The 8,321-nt window shown below is 40.1% G+C and overlaps 1 protein-coding gene across 1 annotated transcript in view; it reads right to left on the minus strand.

The window, feature by feature from the left end:
* The window catches only part of Gs2 (glutamine synthetase 2), a 36,255-nt gene extending 28,537 nt beyond the window's left edge, over positions 1–7,718 (minus strand). The window contains exon 1 of the mRNA XM_083109940.1: positions 7,570–7,718. The gene's annotated coding sequence lies outside the window, so the exon portion shown is untranslated. The remainder of the gene's footprint in view (positions 1–7,569) is intronic.
* Between the last annotated feature and the right edge of the window lie 603 nt (positions 7,719–8,321).

Below are 8,321 nucleotides of genomic sequence, written 5' to 3' on the forward strand. Positions count from 1 at the left end.
ATGGTTGAAAGCCCAGGCTTTCAGGTCCCCTAGTCTATCTCCTATAGGACAGATAGGGGATTTGTTTCTCATAATTTTTTGTAAATCCTATAAAGAACACAGGGTAAAATTTTCTGCAGTACTTATGTTCTCTGTATTTACACAACCTTTTACACGTTGTACAATATGTGCGTATGTATAATATGGGATGTAGTTTTATTATTTATGAAATGGGAACGTGTTATGTGCAGACAATAATGTTATGCTTTCTTTCTTTTTTTCTTTTCCAAATATGAAATATATAATGATTAAATTACAAATATGTGCTCAGGCTCTCTCTGACTCTCGTTTTAGTAGTGTTTTATTTAAATATACTACTCTTGGTCTCTAACAGTCATAAATACGGATGTATTTATTTGGGCAAGAGAACGCGTGTTCATGTTGTTGTTGGTTTGGTTTATTTTACTTCGCTTTTCTGCCACATTTGGTAATCGCGAAAATGAGGATTGAGTGATGATATAATGAAATTGTTGAATGGACCTCATATGAACAATCCAGGCCAGGATTCGAACCCGTGATGATGTGCATTCTTGTCCTGTGTGTTGCAGTGAATAATGAAATAATTTGGAATGAAAAATGTATCTCAGAACTCGAAAAGTCAAATGAATATCATTGAAGAAACTACAAAAAAGTGTGTTACTACAAAAAAGTGTGTTGTGTTTTGTTACCTGTCACCAAATGAACCAAGCGTGCGGGAGTGGTTATCACAGCGCACTACGACACCAGGAGTTCCGGGTTCGAACCCCGACCCGGGCATGGGCGTTCCCTGAGCTCGTCGCTTCATCAATTTCATCGTATCATCTTCGCAATTAACCAAATGTGACAAAAAAGCGACGCTAAGTAACAAAAATGAAATCAAATCATTGATTGATTTCTCAATTTGGTTTATTTTACTTCGCTTTTCCGCCACCTTTGGTACGACAAAATTGATGAAAGGACACACACACAAAGAATACAAATGGTCAATCCGAGATTCGAACCCAGGATCTCTGGCTTAGAGTCAAATCAAATAGTTATTTATTTTCGAATGTGGGTGGGAGTTACGTGTACTTTTTTCTAGTACTCATTCATAATTTTGCAATATTTTCCTGTTACTGATATTCTTCTTTTTTGTAGGAATACTGGTCCTAAAGGGAGGAGGGGTGTGACCCACACCAACCCCCCCCCCCCTATTGAGCATGACACTGACTGCTACCCCCAGTGTCGACGTCACCGCACGTCACTGATCAGCAATGCCGTGGACGAGTTCCTAACAGGAAAACAATCACTGAATGGTGGAACCAATGGCGTGAAGTTGGAAGTGTTCAAAATAAACCGCATGGGAGAAAAAGAACAGTCAGAACACCAGAGAACATGAACGTGCGCGCGTTGCTGTGGTTCGCAGTCCTCGGCGTTCGGCATGCTCAGACATTACAAACAACACGTCGAATCCTGCAAAGGATCTTGCATATGGGTGCACCACGTCAATGTTTTTCAGGGTAGCATTATTTCAAGATTTGGTGACATTCCATGGCCTCCGCGATCACTAGACTTAACTGCCCAGATTTTTTCCTTTGGGGCTATCTGAAAGAGAAACTTTTTGCAACAAGACCGGAGCCAGCTGATATCTGAAGGCACGAATCAGAGAAGAGATTGCACACATAAATCCAGATGTTATTGCACGTGTCATGCGTAGCTTTCAAGACAGTCTTGCAAAATGTGTTGCCTGCCAGGGACGCCATTTGAAAGATGTTATTTTCAAGAAATAATTGTGGGAACATTTTTCATGTATACATTTTATATAATCCAAAGGTGCAATGTTTGTTCTAGAAATGAAAAATAAAAGTAAATGTAATCCGCAAATCATCTGTCTTGATCATAGTCGAAAATGCGAGCAGTTTGTTTTAATATAAGCACAAAGGATGTACATTTCGAATGAGTGGAGGTTTAGACTTCAGTCACATGGCGGCGCTACTACGCATGGTTAACAAAGGTGGTGATCACGTCACAACAGCGCACACAGTATGTCGTACGGTATGCGAAATTTTCCGAGTATTTAATGCATGCTACTGCCTCCACGCAGCTGAAGTCTGTAAACCTCCACTCATTCGAGATTTAGTTGTGCTTACATCACAACAAACTGCTCAGAGATACGTAGATTAACCTGTATAAAGGTTTACTTTTCTGACATCTCAAACGGATCACCCGGTATATAGGTTTACGAGTGGTACAGCCGGGAGAATACGTCACTGGTAAAAAAAGGTGCGCGACAAAAAACAGGAACACACACCCTACAGAGGATTATAATGTAGATCCAGACGCCCGAGTCTCGTTCGCCTGCAACATCGTAGTTACCGGGGCGTACAACGTGGAGTGAGGTTCGCTTTTGGGTGCTTTGCCAGAAGGTCACATCTTAAAACACAAAGTTTATTCAACTCCAAAGAGAAGCTTTTAGACATCGCAGAGAAAGAAATTGTCAATATTTTTCTCTTCCTTCTGGGCACAAGGCACTAATATTCACATAAAGACAACGCTTCACCGCAGGATAGGCTAATATGGACTGGACCTACAGTTTCATAGTACCTTCACCGGGGATAGAAACCGGACCCCCCTTCATTAGCTTACCCGTTAAGGGCTGAACCTTGACATGTGCCCCCTTCAGAGCGGGAATCATTTCTTACTAGAGGCACATTTTTGGAAAAAGCAAAATTTTGGTACAAAAACTGAGTCAATTTCGGGTTCAAAAGCGGTAAATAAAATAAAATTTTGGTGTTATAGCGGTGAAAAATTGGGATGAAAAGTGGTACATAAAAATACATTTTGATTTTAAAATTGTGAATATAATACTAAATTTGATTTAAAAACTACTTATTACACCGAATTAACATTTCACTTCTAATAGCACATTTATGTAGTTATCAGAGTATTAAGTTTATTTCTGTGTAAAGGAGTCCATTTTGCTTCTCCAATATTAACAGCAGAATTAATCAATTTTCCGGGAATTGCATAACTCAGGATAATTCAGACCTCAGAAGGTGCCGCGTCGGTGAATAAACCCTAAATTTCGTGTTTAAGAGTTAATTTCGCTTTTTGCAGTTCATTTCGCATTATTTCGTGACAAAACATGGTCACAAAATGCATCTCACCTTTCAAAAGCATGAAAAATTAACACTACAATGTGTTTTTTGACATTTCGTTTTTTTCGTCAAAAACTAAATATGCATGCCCCTATTGATTACAATACGGTAACGTCAAATTAATACATTTATTGGTGGGGCTCGGAAGGTAACAGCTTCAACTAATAAATGGGTTGAAAGTAAAATTGAGCGTAGAAGGTGATTAGTTACACGACTTCTGAGAAACGCTGTTAATCAACATAATCCTTGTTCCTGTGCTAATTTACATCGACCAACCTACAAGCTGAGTGGGGACAGTCCTTTCAACTCCAGACATCCAAAGCAAGACTTTTACCATGGCAACAGTCACATATGAACTTCCTGTTTAAGAGTAAACAAGTCTATGGGGACGTTCCTCAAATAAATTGTGTCCACTCTGGCATCAACGGAGGAATCTACTTAACGATCGAAATATCTTCAGTTACCATGCGCAACTTGTCCCTTGGGAAGGAAATTGAGGAACCATGCTATATCCAAAGTAAAGATGGGGGGAGGGCGTGTTGTGGCCTTGAAATTTGAGAAGTGTTCTGTGCAGGGGGGATAAATGCAGCTGTCCCGTCCTGCAATACAAGGTCGGATATAGCTGGGTACAAGGCCATGAAGACACTTTTTGCCACAAACACACACCCGTTTAGAACGAAACCTGTCCGTTCTTCCCGACCATCGCATATCAGGTGGTTATACCGGTTGCCTGTGTCTGTACCTGTGTTCTGATGCTTGTGGCACTTTTCTGTTGCTAAGCCCGAAGTGATTGCTGGTCTATGAGTGGGTGCGACTTTTGCACAAAAAATTGTCAGAAGGAAAGCTTAGGACATCCAATGGGGATGTATACGAGCATATTTGCAAATTTGCACATCGCTTACTGTGGTCTCGAGAGGACCAGGCTTTATTCGCGACAATGAGGAACTTGTCGCCTTGTAATCGAGGGTTCCCGGGTTCGATACCCGGTGGAAGCACAGTGGTTCGGATCCCACTTTAAACTGTAGGTCCAATCCCGATTAGCCTTACTGTGCATAAAGTGGACTTAAAACAAATCAACCAATGAGGAACTTTAAAAATTGATCGGAAAAACAATGACAGAATTCTAACCTGAAGATTTTTGGCCTCGCTTAGTAAGGGGTGTTCAGGATCTTTAAAAGGGTGGAGGGTTATGAGACTTGCAGTGGGCAGTCGTATATATTTGCACTCTTTTCCATCATTTGAAGTTTTTAATTTAGAAATATCGAAAAGGGGGGGGGGGGTGTTGTTGGGCACACCACTGTCGTGAGATGTTACGCTGACCAATCCGGTCCGGTACACTCAATATGTAAAGCTTACCTTGTTCTAATAGATAATTTGATTTCAGTTTCTAAATCCAGTAGTGTCTCGCTTATCAGACATAGGAAAGGAAAAACATCAATCGGCAACAAGAACTAAGTTGTGAGCGTACTGTGTTTAACTTCAGACAACTATGTAACTAAGTTCATTTTTAAAGTTAATTTTTTCTATAGTGTTGTAAAACATTACTGTATTAGGTTCGCAATGTTTAAAATTATAACATTAATTTGACGTTGAATAGGCTTTTTCTTAACACATCCCTGTTATCAGACGTTCTGCCGCCCCGTTTATGTCAGATAAGCGAGAATCTACTGAATTTCGAGAAATAGTTTACACCGGCCTTAGCAGTCATTCGAGAATCGAATGCTACTAAAGTTTGTGTAAGCTAGCAGGGCCGGATCAAACGAAATTGGGCCTGATGCTTGAAATCCTCGGTGAACAATAAACACTACGACATTATAGTTACGTCACAGCGTAAAGAATAATAGTAACTATAATAAGTAACGCTGTGTTTAGGCGTCCGAAATTGGGGCTCCAAATTTAATTCTAAGATTATTTTCGGGTTAATATAGAAAAAGAAAACTGTTCAACTTTCGGAAAATTCTAGTTTTTTTTTCATCTGGGCCTATTTCAGGAATGGGCCTAATGCTTCAGCATCAATAGCACTCACCTTAATCCGGCCCTGTAAGCTGGTATTCTTAATTCTTTTGTGGTGTGTGAGGCTACATATACCAAAGATATTTCAGATTTATCCTCAACATTACATATCCACTCGCTGCAGACGATTCTAAGAATAGTCCTCGTGAAACACACAGACTAGGAAAGAAAAGAGTTTGAAACACAATGCATAGAAATGATCGACGAATGGTATTATGGTCTTAAGAGCAACGTGTTGACACCCTGTAAATACGCGTGCGAGTGAAGTAAATATTTACCTGTGATATTTACGGACTTGGGAAAGGGAACGGAAAACATTCAAATACGAAGGACGCCCGTGAACAGTTCTATTTTTGAGTCAGTCAGTGTTGCTCGGTTCTTCATGGACAAGAAGGCAGTTAGTTTTTGTCGGCTTGGATTGTCAGCTTCCATCGGCCCATTTTTACGATAATATTCCACGCACTAAAGTTTGTAGCCTCTGCAGATTGTTCCGAAATATACGACCGCGTAAGCACTGACAAGCTACTATCAAATACTGTTGAAAGGTTCATTCATGACGAATTATATAGAAAGGTGTATGTATATAAACTAAGTATAAGGTTGTGGCAGTATAATAGGGGGAGGGGAAGGTAACCAACACATTACATAAGAGAATTATACTCAAAACAACTTAGTGTAGTTTTCCAATTATCAACGGATTATCGCGAGTTCTAATTTCAGTTCCTGGACTGACAAAACCTACGATAAGAAATTACATACAACAGAGCGTTATGTTATTTTTCATACTTTGAAATCAAGTACTGTATTATACGTAATAAAAAAAACGCATTCCCATTGAACTGTACATAAGCAGTCTCGGCCAAATAACAAGGTTGAACTTAATCTCATTCAAGTATACATAATTTTATGGGTTATACTATTGTTATTCTGCACGTCCCTTCCCTTCACAAAAAGAACAATGTTGTTTTTTATAACTATTTCGTGAAGTACTGTTGCATTTATACGTTATAAGGAACACAGAAAATTATATTCTGAGCCACACAATGCGTACTTATCCTTCCGATTCTGGAGGGCGTGTATAATAATACACCAAAATTCTTACATACAATTTATATTTTTACGATTATTGACTGGGCGTATCGCTTTGCTAACATCACCGTACGCGCACATAAAAGTGCCATCTGAAATCAAATGCACCACTGAATTCAAACACTTGGCAGTCTAACGAGTTCGGACTAACAATTTGGGATTAAATCTCATGAGCGGCGGTGATTGGGTTCCAAAACCGTGGGGGGGAGGGGACAAGGTGCCAAACCTGAGGGGCAAAGACAGTATAGATAGTTTAAATAAGGTTTAGCACACTGCGGGGGCAAAAGTTGGGGGGCAAATGCCCTCCCTCGCCCCCCCCTTATCGCCGCCTATAGGGTATATACGCCTCATTCACCTTATATTTGCTTTCGACTGAACACACTACTATTTAGAAAGCGAGATTTCATTTAATAATAGACGCGGTGTTCGTATTTTTAGCTGTCACGATAGCACACACAATAAGTGGTACACAGATTGAATGAAAGATTTTTTTGTAATAATGTTACACAAACAAGAGGAATACATTCTTGCAGAAATACAAAGAAAATCTTTGTTGGTGATGCTTTTAGTAGTCTACAGTCCTACAGAGTCTGATTACAACGCAACTATTGGGTACTTTGAACCTTAAAATATAGCACTGCTGTCATTTTACAACAAATGATATTACATAAAAATTACGTCTACCAGCAGTAACATGTATTCGTCAAGACTTCAAAATCACAGTCGAATTGCACTGATATTTGTTGTTAAACAGTAAGATAGTCTGCAGCAACGGACCTTGGTCTGCAGGCACTGTTTTCTTGCCCCTTCACACTCTGTACGGTAATTCTGGAGACGGTGTCGTTTATGACCCTCTGTACAGGGTCAACGAGGTTAGTAATAAATTGTTTTATACAGCGTACACATCTGTAGATTGAATTGTATCTTCTGCAAATATGTTGTATAAAGAAACAACCTTCCCGAGTATTAATTGAGGTGAGTGTACTTCGCATAAATCTATTATGAACTTCATTAGAGCCATTTTGTACAGCTCAAGCCTGCTCCTTATTAAGATATTACTACCGAGCTTCAAATAACAGTAAAATGTGTATAAGGGCTAATTGAATCAATTGTTGTGGAAGAGATAATATTTTTCAGTCAGTTTTCAGAACGAAAAACATCTGTAGGTGGGACGCCATTCTCTTTTACAAAAAGTTGATATAGAGGGTAAAATAAGACGAATATTTTGCACAACACTTCCTTCCTTATATGCGAATACGAAACATGGTTAGCTGAACTCACTACAATATATGAAATAACATTTTGCACCTACCTTGATCAGTTCACTCTGAAAACGTTGAGTGGGGTTCCTGGTCTATCAGTACCTTTTACACTTTCTCTACTACACCCATAAGCTCCGGAGTAGCACTTCGTCGATTATCAGGACGACGTATACGCGCTTGCGTCAGGCTACAGCGTGTTTATATGAGCAGCAGCGTTGCCAACTAAGGCATCGGAAATTATCATACTACCATTCAGAGGTCAGTCGCATGCACACGCTATTCTCTTGGCACTTGATTCTGCTTCTATCACGTGAGCATGAACTTCTGAACTTTGAAGCCTAGTGAGATGATTCAATAGATTCGTGTTGATCTCGGAATGACGCAGGTTCGAATTTCGCAATAGCTCCCCCATTAAGGCTGCTATTAACTTCTTCCTCCAGTGGCGGCGATTATAAGGGGGGCTTTTGCCCCCACGTTTTGGCACCTTCCCTACCCAGTTTTTGAACCCAATCGCCGCTATTGTCTTCCTCGATAGTAATTCTATCCTTCCATGGTAACACTGGGATTCCGTCGCATTGTTTTCTTTCTTTCCTCCCGTTTCGGTTATTTTACGTCGCTGTCTGCCTCTTTGATTAATCGCGACGATGAGAATGGGTGATGAACTGATAAAATCGATGTCAAGACTCAGAATTCGAATGAGGACCTCCTCCCCGATGGCGCAGTGGTAGCGTTTCCTCATTGTAATCAAGGGGTCCCGGGTTCGATACCCGGTGGAGGCACATGGTGGTTCGGATCCCACTTT

This window comes from Lepisma saccharinum, chromosome 23 (genome assembly GCF_977018435.1).
Source record: "Lepisma saccharinum chromosome 23, izLepSacc3.1, whole genome shotgun sequence".
Taxonomy (NCBI): domain Eukaryota; kingdom Metazoa; phylum Arthropoda; class Insecta; order Zygentoma; family Lepismatidae; genus Lepisma; species Lepisma saccharinum.